The sequence below is a fragment of the Cibotium barometz genome, chromosome 17 (genome assembly GCF_041138505.1).
Source record: "Cibotium barometz isolate CiBa-2024 chromosome 17, ASM4113850v1, whole genome shotgun sequence".
In the NCBI taxonomy this organism is placed as follows: Eukaryota; Viridiplantae; Streptophyta; class Polypodiopsida; order Cyatheales; family Cibotiaceae; genus Cibotium; species Cibotium barometz.
In genome coordinates this window covers 21,033,298-21,049,653 of record NC_141062.1, presented here as the reverse complement: position 1 = coordinate 21,049,653, position 16,356 = coordinate 21,033,298, and positions in this window count along the sequence as shown.

The window sequence follows — 16,356 nt, the reverse complement described above, 5'->3', positions numbered from 1 at the left end:
GGCGGCATTATGAGCGCCATGTGCCTTTTGCTCAGCTTCAAGCCCCTCCTGCTAAATGGGTAATTCTCATGGAACCTACACCTGAAGAAAGAAGGGTCGGCAGGCATGATTATGTGCAGCAATGGATCCCTCGCATGCAGTGGCCTACGAAAGGCCAGTAGTGACAAAAAGATACACGGATCTGGTTCGGGAAATTGATGAATTGCATAGAGCCAGAGTTCCACAATCTACGGGAGAGCAAACTGTGGTTGCTGCGGTGGATGCAACTGTTTCCGGTTTTGCAGGTGAACAGATTGAAAATTTGGATTCGGATGATGAAGCTTAAAGAGGGATGCAGATGCATCTAGATATATAAGGCACTTGACTTCTATCAAGGGCATCTTTTTTTTGCCATTTTTTAGGTTCGCGCAAGTCCACCGTACGTGCCAAGTGTTGCAACCTTAACCGCACACCGCAACCACATTCTTATAACCGCATTGGGTAAATTGTAATGCGCAATAGTCAGTTAGGGATTCCAAGGGATGTCATAGGAAGATATGTCTATTCAGATCACAGGATACTATTCCTATATATGGATGTAACTATATGCACGAATTAATCAAATCTGCTGTGATGTTCTGTGTAAATTTTTCGTACTTGTCTTAAATCTGTCATGCTGTTATCTTAATCTTTATCAATTTGTAAGATAAGTATGCTTGTATGAAGGTAACCAGTCCCGTAATCGCTTACTGTCTGCACAAGAAGTAAATGCGATTACATGCCCGTGTGAGTGCACTTCTCCAACACGAAGACTTCTCCAACTCAACTGCTTTCTTTGACTCTCTTTGTTGCTGCTTTTTCGACATTTTCTTGATATCCCTTTTCTAGGGGAGTCAAGATTAGTGCTTTGTTTGAGGCATGGCAGAGCGAACTATATGCACAGCTATGCCCATAGTTGTAATGGAGCTGGGCGTTCTCGAGAACTTGCCATAGATGCATGGTGGATTGAATGTGGTCAAAGACGAGGCCATAAAAGTTTTGTGCTGATTTGGGGAAGATCTAGGCGATGCTTTTTGCCCACCGTGGTCCCCCCATCCAGAAATGTACCTCAAGGAGGGTTATCAGGCTCAATCTAAGTTCATGAAAGAATAGTGCCTATGTGTCTAATATATGCAGCGCTCTTGTAGATATTGCAAATGGCGTGCATGGGCTTTGGGCAAAAAGTGGGCCCCCATGTAGAAGCTTCTTCCAGTGATAACTCACACTTTGCTCTCTTCGACACTTTTCATTCTGCTTTTTTCGACTCTATTCTTTTCTTAGTGAACCCGTAAAGGATTGGAAATGTAGCAGGCCAGGCCCTGCATCAAAAGTGACTTACCAACCAGCATTTGTACCAACAAATATGATGCTGGTCTCATAGAAAGATGTGATGAAGAGCTTGCACGTGGAAAATCCATCCATTGGATCAACACATGATTTCAAAGGGCTTCAAAAACCCTATATCTGACATGTCTTCAAAGGTGGACCACTCTATGGCAATGAACGTATTTGACCATGCCATAAGGTCGAGCTGCTGATGGAAGTTGGGACCTTCATTGAGATTGAAGAGACCATCGACCAAATTGGTGCATGATTTCAAAGGGTTTCCAAAGCCCATGTCTTCAAAAGGTAGACCAATCTATTGCCATGGAAGAATTTTACCATGCCGTAAAGGTTGAGTTGCTATTGAAAGATCCCTGCCCCCTCCGTGCAACGAATTCGGGGGTGCTAGAGCAGCGGAAGTAGCACTTCTTGCGCAGGGCAGAGCCTCTCACTCGGGGCCTTGCCCACGTATATCCAGACAAGAGACTAATCCCTCGGTTCTTCCAAAACCAAACTTGGAAAAACTTCCCTTGCCCAGAAAGCACGGGCGATTCCTCCAGGAAAATCTTATTCTAACGTAGTCAAGGTCTTCACTAACCAAACTGATCCGACCGAACCCGTAAATCTCATGGTCAGATCAAAGAAGAGACTTGCACTTGGATCATAGAGACCAACCCTTTTTTCCTCGTCAAGAGGCACAACCGTTGATTCTTTTCCATAGAACAAGAACTATCCGGGATTTACTTCATCTATCGTAACATAACAGAATTGAGTCTCATTTTAGGGATCCATCTAACCCCAATCCCATGGGTTAGCCAATCGCCCAACCACTGTAGTGATAGGATCCATTTAGGAATTTGGTTATGTTTTGCCCCGGGTACCATGGAAAAGAGTTCCCAGGCCCCCTAGCCAGCGCTTCAAGCAAACTTCAAGATAGTCACACCACTTACACACCCAATATGAAATTGCATGTTTCACAGATTCAGCTGTCTTTAAAACAATCTTTTAGTTCCAATTTGCAATCATTCCTTCATCGGTGTACCTATGGCATCATTGGTAACCAGAATGCTCACCACCTGTTCACTTAGGGGCCTTTTCAATAGTTCCTAGCACATAGTACCCGGAAATATAATCATATAAGAAAAATCCAAATGGACTCTCCATTGAAGATCAGCAAGATCAACCAACAGATCATGGACTCATCTGTTGAGGGGACGAGCAAGGTCAATCAACCAGATCCATACCCGAGTTCAGAAAACAACTCCTTATTCCATTTTCTTCCCTGATGCACGTGTGGTATCTTCGACCACCCAAAGCTCGAGCACCGTATGGTTAGCACCATCTAGGCTCCTTTGCAGGTCACCTAGCGCTTCACTCATAGGCCGCTTCCTTGGTCCCTCATCCACCGTACTGGGGGAAGCTCACCATTTAAATCGAATCGAGGCTGGTTAAGACCTCGGCCGACCTTGCTATGTGAGACCCTCCATTAACTCTCCGTCAACTATTGCAACTTTATCACTTAGGTCTCCACGATCTCATTCACAAGATGGTCAAAATGCTTCCCCAGCATTCTTGACATGAAACAGTCATTTAAAAACAGGTTTCATAAATACAGTTTCCAACAAACTCTCATCTTTCCACATTGTTCCACATCATTTCTCGTTATTCCACATTCTTCTACGTCAATTCACATTGCTTATTCCATATCCAGTCATATGTATTTCCATCGTCCTTCATCCATTCTCATCTAATCACATCATATTACATCTCATCACATCTATCCACATATATCCTGATCACATCACATCACAACATATCCACATTGCATCTCATCCATTCATATCACATCACATCCATCTACATTCATTCAGATCCACATCACATCCACATATCATCACATCACGTTCACATCTATTTACATCACTTCACATCCATTCACATCTACCCAAGTCCACATCACATCACATCTCATCTATCCACATCATATCTCGTCCATTCATATCTAACCAGATTCACATCACATCACATCCATTCACATCTCATTACATCACATTCACATCTCACCACATCCACTCACATCTCATCACACCCATTCACATCCCACATTCATTCACATGCATATCTATCACATCACATCTCATTCTCATCCATTTACATCACATCACATCCTTTCACATATCATCACATCTCATTCTCATCCATTTACATCACATCACATCCTTTCACATATCATTACATCGTATTCACATCTCATCACATTCACATCCACATCCATTTACATCACATCGCATCTCATCCACATCTCATCACATTCACATCCACATCCATTTACATCACATCACATCTCATCTACATCTCATCACATCCACTCACATCTTATCATTACATGGTATTCACATCACATCCTTTCACATATCATTACATCGTATTCACATCTCATCACATTCACATCCACATCCATTTACATCACATCGCATCTCATCCACATCTCATCACATTCACATCCACATCCATTTACATCACATCACATCTCATCCACATCTCATCACATCCACTCACATCTTATCACATCTTATTCACATCTTATTCACATTTAGTATCGTTTTCTACTTTCGATTCCGATAGGACTTTTCTAAGTTCCTGCCAATTGCTTGGCCTAGTTAAAGGTACTTTTTCTCGATGGATATTTTCATATTCTTTCTCAAATTTCTCAAGTGAAATATATTCAATATTCTTCTTTTGAGTAAAAGATTCATGGGATTTACAAAAATCAATTCTACCCATATTTCCCAATAAAATTAATAATGCTCAAAATTTCACTTTTGATAAATACTCATAATTTGAATTATGTCAAAAATTCCTCTTTTACCATTTAATTACTTGGATCTCAAATATCATGGGAATTCACCAAAATTTACTCTTTTCTCATAATCAATTAATTATGCATAATTACAAAAAAAATTCTCATGAATATGATGAAAATCATTCTTTTTGCATAGGATGTCCAATCCTAGAATATGGTAGGAAGTCCTCTTTTAGCATTATGCATAAAAATAAGATATATATTATTCTCTGAAAATTTTGCCATAGCTTTGCTGCTATTAACTGATAATTCTTAATTTTTTTCTAAAGAATAAAAGCTTGTAATGAAAATATGATAGTAGTTTCTCTTTTATGCTTAAAATCAAACTATGAATTTAAATCATAATTTTAACCATAATCATAAACTTAATTATGATTATCTCATTAGATTAAGCTAATTCCATTATTTCTCTTTTTCCAAATTGATAGGATAATCTATTTCTCATTTAGAATCAATCAAAGTAGTTACCATTAAATACCATTTTCTTAATCTCTAGCTTATCAAGCCTAGAGTTTAGCTTTGAATTAAGAGACTGTCATTGAGAAGCATCCTTTTTCAAGGGATTTAGCCATAAAGATGGCTATTCTTTTAGAGAGAGAGATTTACTTAAAGAAAGCATTACAAATAAGCATATAGATTAACTTTCTCTTAATTAAGCATTAAGACTTTAAGGGAAAGCTTGATTTGAATTAAAACAATCATTTAGAAATCTTCTCAAGCTTGGGAGGGGTTGAGAAGAAGAAAGTTATTGAGAAAATTGGAAAAAAACCACAAAATTTAATTTTACCTCCAAGTTTGGCTTGATTCTCTAATTGCAGTGAAGCCCCCGACTAATCAATTGGTCCACCAATAGGAGAAGAGCAACTCGAAGAGTTGTTGTAGAGAGAGAGAGAGCTCCAAGCTCCCAAGAGAGGAATGTAGCAGGCGAGGCACAGCATCCAAAGAGACTTACCAACCAGCATTTGTACCAAATATGATACTAGTCTCATAGAAAGATGTGACGAAGAGCTTGCACATGGGAAAGCCATCGTTTGGATCAATACATGATTTCAAAGGGCTTCCAAAACCTTATATCTAGCATGTCTTCAAAGGTGGACCACTCTATGGCCATGAAAGTATTTGACCATGCCATAAAGATCGAGCTGCTGATGGAAGTTAGGACCTTCATTGAGATTGAAGAGACCATCAACCAGATTGGTGCATGATTTCAAAGGGTTTCCAAATCCCCATGTCTTCAAAAGGTGGACGAATCTGTGGCCATGGAAGAATCTTACCATGCCATAAAGGTCAAGCTGCTATGACGAAAGTTGGGACCACTCACTATTTGGAGAAGGTGAGGACTTGGCAGGGAAGTGAAAGATGGTGAGGGCTCAGTAAAGGAGATGGTGTTTTGGAGGAAAAGTGTTACCATATTATAGTAGTGATGTGTGTGAACACACTTAGGACCGCCGGGGCACTTTTTCCCTCACTAGGAGGTTTTTTCCCCCGTGCATTGTATATACGCCCATTATCTTTTAGGGTTGGTTATCTTTCATTTTTGGCACTCATAATACACTACTGTGTTGTGCTCAAGCTTCCTCATCTTCTTGAAGTTGTGTGTGCATTCCTGCAACCCTAATTCCAACAATTGGTATCAGAGCAGGCTTCCTCCTCCCGGGCAGCATCACCGGCACCTGCCGCTTCATCTCCTCCGATTGCGACGAGGTTTCACGAGCGTCTGCAGGTTAGTATATGCCGTGGGAGAACCCGTAGGGCTCGTTTGTTTCAGAATTTTGATCTGAAGTCATTTCGCCCTCCGTTTTTGCATTCCAAGTACTGCGCAGGCAAAATCGACCTACTGTGCAGATTTTCTGTCAAGATTAAAATCTGCAGGACAGGTGCCCATTCGTCTGTTTTGGGCTGTGCTACATAGCACAGGTCGATTTTATACAGGTTTACCTCTTACAGACAGCATTTACATCTAGTAGTACAGTCATTGGCCATGGCTGACAACAATGATGTATTCCGCATGTTGGCTGCTGAGGATAAGTTGGATGGCACCAACTATCCATTGTGGGCATATATGATGCGACATGTATTGGTAGCAAAGGGGTTATGGAACATTGTGCAGGGTATTGATGCACGTCCTATTGTGGCTGGGAATGCTGCAAACACATCAGAAACAGGTACTGTTGATGATGGTGCAGGCACAAGTGCTGTAGCAGCTGTTCGAGAACCACCACTTTCAGCAGAGCAGATTCGTTGGGATGGTAGAGATGCGCAGGCTCATGCCTTGATTGCGCTGTCTGTCAAACGTACCATTATCCCACATATTCGCTCCTGCAGGACTTCTAAGGATGCTTGGGATGTACTTGCCACATTGTATCAGGCAAGAAATGAGGCTCGTGTTGCTTATCTCCGAAAACAGTTGGAGAGTGAGCATATGAACGAAGGTGATTCTATGGATAGCTTTTTGACAAAGATCAAGGATTTCAAAGAGCAGCTCATTTCTGCAGATGAAATCCTGTCAGACAGTTCACTTGTGCAGACTGTTTTGAATGGTCTACCAGATTCTTATCAGGGTTTTGCTTCCACTCTTCGCTTGATGATGAAAGGCAATCCCAATGCCTTATCATTTGAGGAGTTAGTTTCTGTTTTGCTGCAAGAAGACCAGTCAAGGCAAAACAGGAATATTATGCGTGTCGCAGATCAAGCTTTCGTTGCTAGTCAGAGAAGCGGGAAAGGTAAAGCTGGCTTTTCTTCTAGTAAGCAGAAATCTGCAAATGCTGCGCAACCAAAGAAGGAAGACAAAGATGAGAAGAAGGGTGACAAACAGAAGACATTTTGCAAGTACTGTAAGGGAAATGATCATGTCATCAAAGCGTGTCCTAAGCTGGCTGCGAAAGAGGCTAAGAAGAAAGAGGCTGGTATGGCTGTTGCAGATGCCTCTCCTTCTAACAATGAATCTGCTAATGCTGTGCTAGATACAGAATGGGCATTCAATGCGCAGTGCAGTTATGACCCATCTTTGCATGACACATGTATGTCTGCAGTAGATTCAGATGTATGGTACTTTGACAGTGGTGCCACTAAGCATATCACCTCGCAGCGCAGTTTATTCACTTTCCTTGAGTCTGCTCCCACAGGGAATACTGTCACTTGTGCCAATAACTCCTCTTATCCCGTTGAAGGAGTTGGACAGATTGTGCTGAATGTTGCAAATGGCAACACCTTTACACTTTTTGATGCATTGTATGTGCCAGGGATCAAAAAGAATCTGCTGTCAGTCTCCGCATTTGCCAAAACAGGTTTGGTTGTAAAATTTGTGGATGACAGATGTACTGTTCATGATCTCTCTTGTGGTGACATCATTGTAGCATCTGGTTCACTATGTCGAGGGCTGTATAAGCTCAATATGGATGGCAAATGTGTAGAGGATTCAGCATGTGCTATTATGGATACGCAGGCTATTTCAGATGCAAAACTGTGGCATGCACGTTTTGGTCATCTGAATTTTGCAAGTTTGCTGCGCCTGCAGAAATCTGAAATGGTGTCTTCTTTGCCTAAGCTTGAGGCACCTGTCAAGCATGTTTGTGAGGGCTGCATATTGGGTAAAATGCAGCGTGCTTCCTTTCCCAAAGATGGATCAGTGAGAGCTGAACGCAGATTGCAGCTTGTTCACAGTGATGTTTGTGGTCCCATGCAAACTCCATCATTTGGAAACTACCTTTACTTCGTGACTTTCATTGATGATTTTACCAGGCATGCATGGGTATATCCTTTGAAGGCAAAGTCCGAAGTGTTTTTGTGCTTCAAACAGTTTTTGGTTATGGCTGAAAATGTGTCAAAAAGTAAGATGGGCACCCTCCGTTCAGATCGAGGGGGGGAGTATATGTCTTCAGAATTTAATGCATTTCTGGCTGAGCGTGGGATAAAACACCAATGTACAGTGCCGTATACACCACAGCAAAATGGTGTGGCTGAGAGAAAAAACAGGTCTCTCATGGAAATGGCAAGATGTATGGTTAAGAGTCAAAGTCTACCACATGGTTTTTGACTTGAGGCTGTCATGTGTGCCACTTATGTACTAAACAGGTGTCCCACCAAAGCATTACAGGTTGTCACTCCATATGAGGCTTGGCATAGCCGCAAGCCATCTGTTGGCCATTTACGTGTTTTTGGTTGCCTGGCATATGCATTAGTGCCTGTGCAACATCGCAGAAAATTGGATGACAAAGCTGTCAAATGTATTTTTGTTGGATATAGTGCTGAGAGCAAAGGCTATCGTTTGTATCATCCACAGACAAAGCGCATTTTGGTTAGCCGTGATGTTGTATTTGTGGAAGATGCAGTTCAGCCCTTGGTTTCATGTACTAAGGAGACAGATATCAGCTCACGTGATGTCTATGATACATTATTGCCTCTTTTCAGTGGTGCACAGTCAAGTGCAATACCTCATGAGGCAGTTTTTCAGCCTATGCAGGTTTTAAATGATGGCACAGATCAGCCTATATCTGATGCAGATGTGCATGATGCACTTGAGGATGAGAGACAAGAGATTGAGGGCTCTAGGAATATGCCTAGATGGCTGGTGCAGACTTTGCGTGACAGCAAGTTGGATGCCCCTTTGTCTAGTCGCACTCGTTCTGGCTCTCATGGTGCCTCTTATGCGTCAGATTGTTATGCATTGGCTGTTTCTAGTATGTGCGATGAAAGTGAGCCTGTTTCATTTGATGAGGCACAAAGTTCAGAAAATTGGATGGCTGCTATGCAAGCAGAATACGATGCTATTATGAAGAATGGTACATGGTCTTTATGTGACTTGCCCCCTGGCAAGAAGGCCATTGGCACTAAGTGGGTATACAAATTGAAGCGTAAGCCTGATGGCACAGTGGATCGCCATAAGGCTAGGCTTGTTGCAGAAGGTTATGCTCAAGAGAAGGGCATTGATTTTGATGAGACTTTTGCTCCCACATGTCGTATGACCACTGTTCGTAGCATCTGTGCATTAGCAGCTCATAATGGTTGGAATGTACATCAGCTGGACATAAAGACTGCGTTCTTAAATGGAGATTTGCATGAGGAGGTGTATGTATTGCAGCCTCGTGGTTTTGTTCAAAGAGGGCAGGAAAACAAAGTGTGCAGGTTAAAAAAGGCTTTATATGGTTTAAAGCAAGCTCCACGAGCTTGGTATGAAAAAATACATGCATATTTGACTGCACATGGGTTTCAGAATAGTCCAACAGAAAGCACTTTGTATGTTAAACGTGTGGATGGTGTACATCTAATCATTGCTCTCTATGTCGATGACATGCTGCTCACAGGACCAAATGAGAGTCATATTGCTGATTTTAAGGCTGATTTGAATGCCTCTTTTGAGATGTCAGATTTGGGGCATTTGCATCATTATTTGGGGATACAATTTAAGCAGTGTGATGGAGGTATTGCTTTGTGTCAGACAAAGTATATTGAAACATTGTTGCGGAGATTTGGCCTTAAAGACTGCAAGCCTATTGCTACTCCAATGGAGACAGGTTTGAAGTTGAGTCTTCATGATGCTGGAGATCACTTTGATGTCACACTCTATCAGACAGCTGTTGGTCGCCTCATTTATGTATGCATTACGAGGCCAGACATTCAGTTTGCAGTCTCACAGGTGAGCAGATTTATGCATAGCCCAGGCATTAAGCATTGGCAGGCAGTGAAGCGTATCTTTCGCTATTTGAGTGGTACTCGGCATCTTGGGTTGTTTTATCCCAAGGGGGGATCATTGCCGCCAGATTTACATGCTTTTTCAGATTCTGACTGGGCTGGTTGTTATGACACACGCGTGTCCACGAGTGGTTTTTGCTTCATGCTTGGAAGCTCATGCATATCATGGTTGAGCAAGAAGCAGCCTACTGTGGCCACTTCTAGTTGTGAAGCTGAGTACAGGGCAGCTTTCACAGCTACGGTTGAGTGTGTGTGGCTCAGACGCCTTATGGCTGATTTGGGTGTTGGGCAGCCATCTGCCACCACCATCTTCACTGACAGTCAGAGCGCATTGGCAGTTGCGCGGAACCCAGTGTTCCATGCTCGTACGAAGCACATTGAGGTGCACTACCATTATGTCAAGGAGAGACTCTCTGCAGGAGAGATCAGTTTGGCTTATGTGCCAACACAGGATAACCTTGCAGACCTTTTCACAAAGGCTCTGCCTCGTGAAAAGTTCGAAGCTTTTCGCAAAGCTTTGGGCTTACTCCCTTTTGTGGATTCGTCCACATAGCTAGACACTTCCCTATACATGAGTGCTAGCTCTTGTTCACCGCATCACTCCAGGGGGGATTTGTTACCATATTATAGTAGTGATGTGTGTGAACACACTTAGGACCGCCGGGGCACTTTTTCCCTCACTAGGAGGTTTTTTCCCCCGTGCATTGTATATACGCCCATTATCTTTTAGGGTTGGTTATCTTTCATTTTTGGCACTCATAATACACTACTGTGTTGTGCTCAAGCTTCCTCATCTTCTTGAAGTTGTGTGTGCATTCCTGCAACCCTAATTCCAACAAAAAGCACGGCGAGCGTGTTGTGGGAGGTATAAGGGATTTTGGACAGGATTGTGGAAAAGGTGGTGGTGGGAAAATCTCATCAATGAAGATGTTGTGTTGGAGGAGGTTGAGCTAGAGGGTTCAGTGCTGCACTTTGAGGAGGTAGAGGGTGGTTGGGGAGGGATGGCAAGGTTGGGTAGGTCCGTAGGCTGCATCCATCAGGTTGTCCACCTTCCTTTCAGTTGTTGCAGAGGTGAACTACTCTTGTTCGGGCCTAGCCTTCAACTCTATAAATTATTGTTTGAGTTAAATAAATATCAGGTCCTTTATGTTGATGTTCCTTCGAAAATCCTTGCGGTGGTTAGACATTTAGTTGTGGACCTTAGACGTCTTGTTGTGGACTTCGAACATCTGGTTGTGATGCTCAAACATTTTGTTTTGGACCTCGAACATTTGGTCTGGTTGTGGACAAGTTGCTGCCGGCTGCGTGCCATGTTCTTAGCTCTCCGTAGTATTGCAGTAGTAGCTAGGGTAAGTTCCTCTTTTGTTTGTGCTTTGGTTGTTTTAGCCCTTTTAACTTTGGCCAGGCATGCGCTTGCCATCATGGTCCCCCCATTCAAACATGTACCTAGAGGGTTGGTGTTGACAAGGTTCGTTGCAGGTGCATGTGTATGTACGTGCCGTGAGATGCAAGAAGTGAATCATGTCCTACCATGGACACTCTTCAACTGAAGATTGGGACAAGGTTTACACTGTTATTATCAAAATCACATATATTTGTGCTAGAGGTGGTTAAAATAAAGAATTGACAATGGAACATGCTCGCCTTGAGCTAGAGTTCCCCCAGAAAAAGATTACATAGCTATGTGTGGCCAATCTTAGTTGACATCACGTCTAGTCACATCATATTCTCTTAGTGAAATCTACAGGTGACCTGCATGGGCAATGGGCAGAAGGTGTGCCCATGTGGGTGCACTTCTCCAACTCAACTGCTTTCTTCGACTCTCTTTGCTGCTTTTTTGACCTGCATGGGCAATGGGCAGAAGGTGTGCCCATGTGGGTGCACTTCTCCAACTCAACTGCTTTCTTCGACTCTCTTTGCTGCTTTTTTGACATTTTCTTGATATCCCTTTTCTAAGGGAGTCAAGATTAGTACTTTGTTTGAGGCATGGCAGCGAACTATATGCAAGGCTATGTCCATAGCTATAATGGAGCTGGGCATTGTTGAGAACTTGGGATAGATGCATGGTTGATTGAATGTGGTAAAAGACAAGGCCATGAAAGGTTCATGTTGATTTGGGGAAGATCTAGGCGATGTTTGTATACCATGCTCTATGCCATGGTCCCCCCATTCAGAAATGTACCTCGAGGGTTATCAATGATCAGGTTGGATGTAGGTTCGTGAAAGAATAGTGCCTATGTGTCTAATATATGCAGAGCTCATGTAGATATTGGAAATGGCGTGCATGGGCAAAAGGTGGGCCCCCCATGTAGAAGCTTCTTCCAATGATAACTCACACTCTGCTCTCCTCAACACGTTCCATTTTGCTTTCTTCGACTCTCTTCTCTTATCTCTATTCTTTTCTTAGTGAACCCGTAAAGGATTGGAAATGTAGCAGGCGAGGCCTGGCATCGAAAGAGACTTACCAACCAGCATTTGAACCAAATATGATGCTGGTCTCATAGAAAGATGTGACGAAGAGCTTGCACATGGGAAAGCCATCGTTTGGATCAATACATGATTTCAAAGGGCTTCCAAAACCTTATATCTAGCATGTCTTCAAAGGTGGACCACTCTATGGCCCCATGAAAGTATTTGACCATGCCATAGAGGTCGAGCTGCTGGTGGAAGTTGGGACCTTTATTGAGATTGAAGAGACCATCAACCAGATTGGTGCATGATTTCAAAGGGTTTCCAAATCCCCATGTCTTCAAAAGGTGGACGAATTTGTGGCCATGGAAGAATTTTACCATGCCGTAAAGGTCGAGCTGCTATGACGGAAGTTGGGACCACTCACTATTTGGAGGGAAGGTAAGGACTTGGAAGGGAAGTGAAAGATGGTGAGGGCTCAGTAAAGGAGATGGTGTTTTGGAGGAAAAGCACAGTGAGCGTGTTGTGGGAGGCATAAGGGATTTTGGAGAGGATTGTGGAAAAGGTGGTGGTGGGAAAATCTCATCAATGAAGATGTTGTGTTGGAGGAGGTTGAGCTAGAGGGTTCAGTGCTGCACTTTGAGGAGGTAGAGGGTGGTTGGGGAGGGATGGCGAGGTTGGGTAGGTCCGTAGGCTGCATCCATCAAGTTGTCCACTTCCTTTCAGTTGTTGCAGAGGTGACCTACTCTTGTTCGGGCCTAGCCTTCAGCTCTATAATGTATTGTTTGCGTTAAATAAATATCAGGTCCTTTATGTCGATGTTCCTTCGAAAATCCTTGTGGTGCTTAGACATTTAGTTGTGGACCTTAGACATTTGGTTGTGGACTTCGCACATCTGGTTGTGATGCTCCGACATCTGGTTATGGACCTCGAACATCTGGTTGTGGACAATGTGCTGCCGGTTGCGTGCCATGTTCTTAGCTCTCTAGAGTATTGCAGTAGTAGCTAGGGTAAGTGCCTCTTGTGTTTGTGCTTTGGCTTCTCTAGCCCTTTCAACTTTGGCCAGGAATGAGCTTGACATCATGGTCCCCCCATCCAGAAAAGTACCTACATGGTTGGTGTTGACGAGGTTAGTTGTAGGTGCATGTGTATGTGCGTGCCATGAGATGCAAAAAGTGAATCATGTTCTACCATGGACACTCTTCCACATAAGCTTGGGACAAGGTTTACACTGTTATTATCAAAATCACATATATTTGTGCTAGAGGTGGTTGAAATAGAGAATTGACGATGGAACATGCTCGCCTTGAGTTAGAGTTCCCCTAGAAAAAGATTACCTAGCTATGTGTGGCCAATCTTAGTTGACATCACGTCTAGTCACATCATATTCTCTTAGTGAAATCTACAGGTGACCTGCATGGGCAATGGGCGGAAGTTGTGTCCGTGTGGGTGCACTTCTCCAACTCAACTGCTTTCTTCGACTCTCTTTGCTGCTTTTTTGACATTTTCTTGATATCCCTTTTCTAGGGGAGTCAAGATTAGTACTTTGTTTGAGGCATGGCAGCGGACTATATGCAAGGCTATGCCCAGTTGGCTGGGACCACCAACTCAGGAGGCCCCTAAGAACGCGTGTGCATTTGCGAACATCATGGTCACCAATCGCATTTATTTCTTGCGCAGACAGTAAGCGATTACGGGATTGGTTACCTTCATACACAACATACTTATCTTACAAATTGATAAAGATTAAGATAACAACATGACAGATTTAAGACAAGTATGGAAAATTTACACAGAACATCACAGTAGATTTGATTTATTTGTGCATACAGTTACATCCATATATAGGAATAGTATCCTGTAATCCGAATAGACATATCTTCCTATGACATCCCTTGGAATCCCTAACTGACTATTGTGCATTACAATTTACCCAATGCGGTTACAAGAATGCAGTTGCGGTGTGCGCGGTTAATGCCGCAAACAGGGCACACCTTCTGCCCATTGCCCATGTAGGTCACCAGTAGATTTCACTAAGAGAATATGACGTGACTAGACTTGATGTCAACTAAGATTAGCCACACATAGCTAGGTAATCTTTTTTTGGGGGAACTCTAGCTCAAGGCGAGCATGTTCCATTGTCGATTTTCTATTTCAACCACCTCTAGTAACAATATATGTGATTTTGATAATAACAGTGTAAACCTTATCCCCAAGCTTCTGTGGAAGAGTGTCCATGGTAGAACATGATTCACTTCTTGCATCTCATGACACGTACATACGCATGCACCTGCAACTAACCTCGTCAACACCAATCCTCTAGGTACATCTCTGGATGGGGGGACCATGATGCACATGCCTGGCCCATGGTACAACCCATCGGCTAGAGAACCCTCGACCTTGCATAGGTACCTCCAATGAGCTTTCATATATATCTCCTCGGCTTTGACTCCAATTCATCGCCAATCCAACCTCGGCATGGCCGATGTTTTTGCCCACGAAGCTGCCTTATCTCATGTTGTGAGATTAGGACATACTCTCTTATTATACCATGAAGATCCAAACGGCCATCCACTTATGCAAACCATTACATGGTGGTCTTGGTGCTCATTCTGCCAGTCACACAGTATGGACTGCTTCTACCATAGGGTGTGGACCGCTTGTACCAACTACCTAATGTTGAAGAGTCCATGCCACGTCCACAACCCACGGAGGCTTGGCATGAAGAACCTCTACATTGCCTATCGTTTTCCATTTGACCTTGACAAGCTGCCAGCCTATCAAGGCTCCCCAAAGCTTGACATCTCTTACATTCAGTTATAATTTGTCCCAAACTCTATCATTTAACCTCCCTCATCAACTTTTACGATGTATCTTGGACCATCCACACCTTCCACCCTGGTAATATAGCTTCACCACCGACTTGGGTGTGACATGAGGACACGATCTTACCATTAGGAAGGGGGGTGTGTTGACCACTCCAGTGGTTAACATGGTTTTGCCCGCCTGACCTATTGTACTGCGCTTTGTCATCTTTCCTGCGTGAATGGGCACTTAACTTTTGTAAGATGACGTTGGAACATATGAGGTAGCCTTACCATGCGCTCTATGGACTTTGTTTATATAGTTGCTTAATACTAGTAATAAAGGCCGGACCATTGTTAAGTTTGGTTGGCCTAGTGTGAAAACTAGTCATTTGTATATAATTCATTTTTGTCAATAAGTAAGACAACCATTCCCTTTACGTATGAGCTCTCCTTCTTCCCCCTTCTTGCTTGCTTGCATGCTATTGAATTTGGCTTGCTTATGTTAGGCATTGAGAGCTCTTGTCACCCCTTTGTGGCAAGGAGCATTCCGGTGTGACGATAGAGTGAGGACATGACATGGAAGGGCTAGTGCACCCACAATGGGAAGTCACATTTGCAGCTCGAAGGCAAGACCCAACGACATGTGCTTCGGTAAGGCTAAGGTAAGCTCTTGACTTGAACATGGAGCGTATTTTACTGGTTCTTTTTACACTTAGAGTTTATATGATTAGGGATTATGAAGAAGGAGGTGGAAGAATAGAGAGAGAGAGAGAGAGAGAGAGGTGGGGTGGGAAGGGAACAATAAAGAACTCAAGAACTCAAGTGCTCAACACATTATTCTCCAGTCATTTGATTAGTCAAATATTCAATTAATTCCATTAAATCACTGAAGCAACGACCAAAACCACATAGGAGGAACATAGTATACTAGATCTTAAGTATTAAAATGCAGCTCTAAGTCGTATCTTGTAGCTTAAAAAATGTAATAATAATAAACAACTTGCCAACCCTCTTTTTGCATGAGGGCATATGAATAGTTGAATTTCAAAGAAGGGGCATTATTAACCCTCTTTTTGCCTGAGGCTATATGAATAGTTGAATTTCAAAGAAGGGACAAAATAATGCTTTTATTGTACCAAAATTTTGACCAAAGCTATAAAATGTCGAAAGCATTTTGAAAATCTAAAAATATAATCCAATCAATTTTCCTACACATTTGACAAAAGAAAAAAAAGGCAATGACCA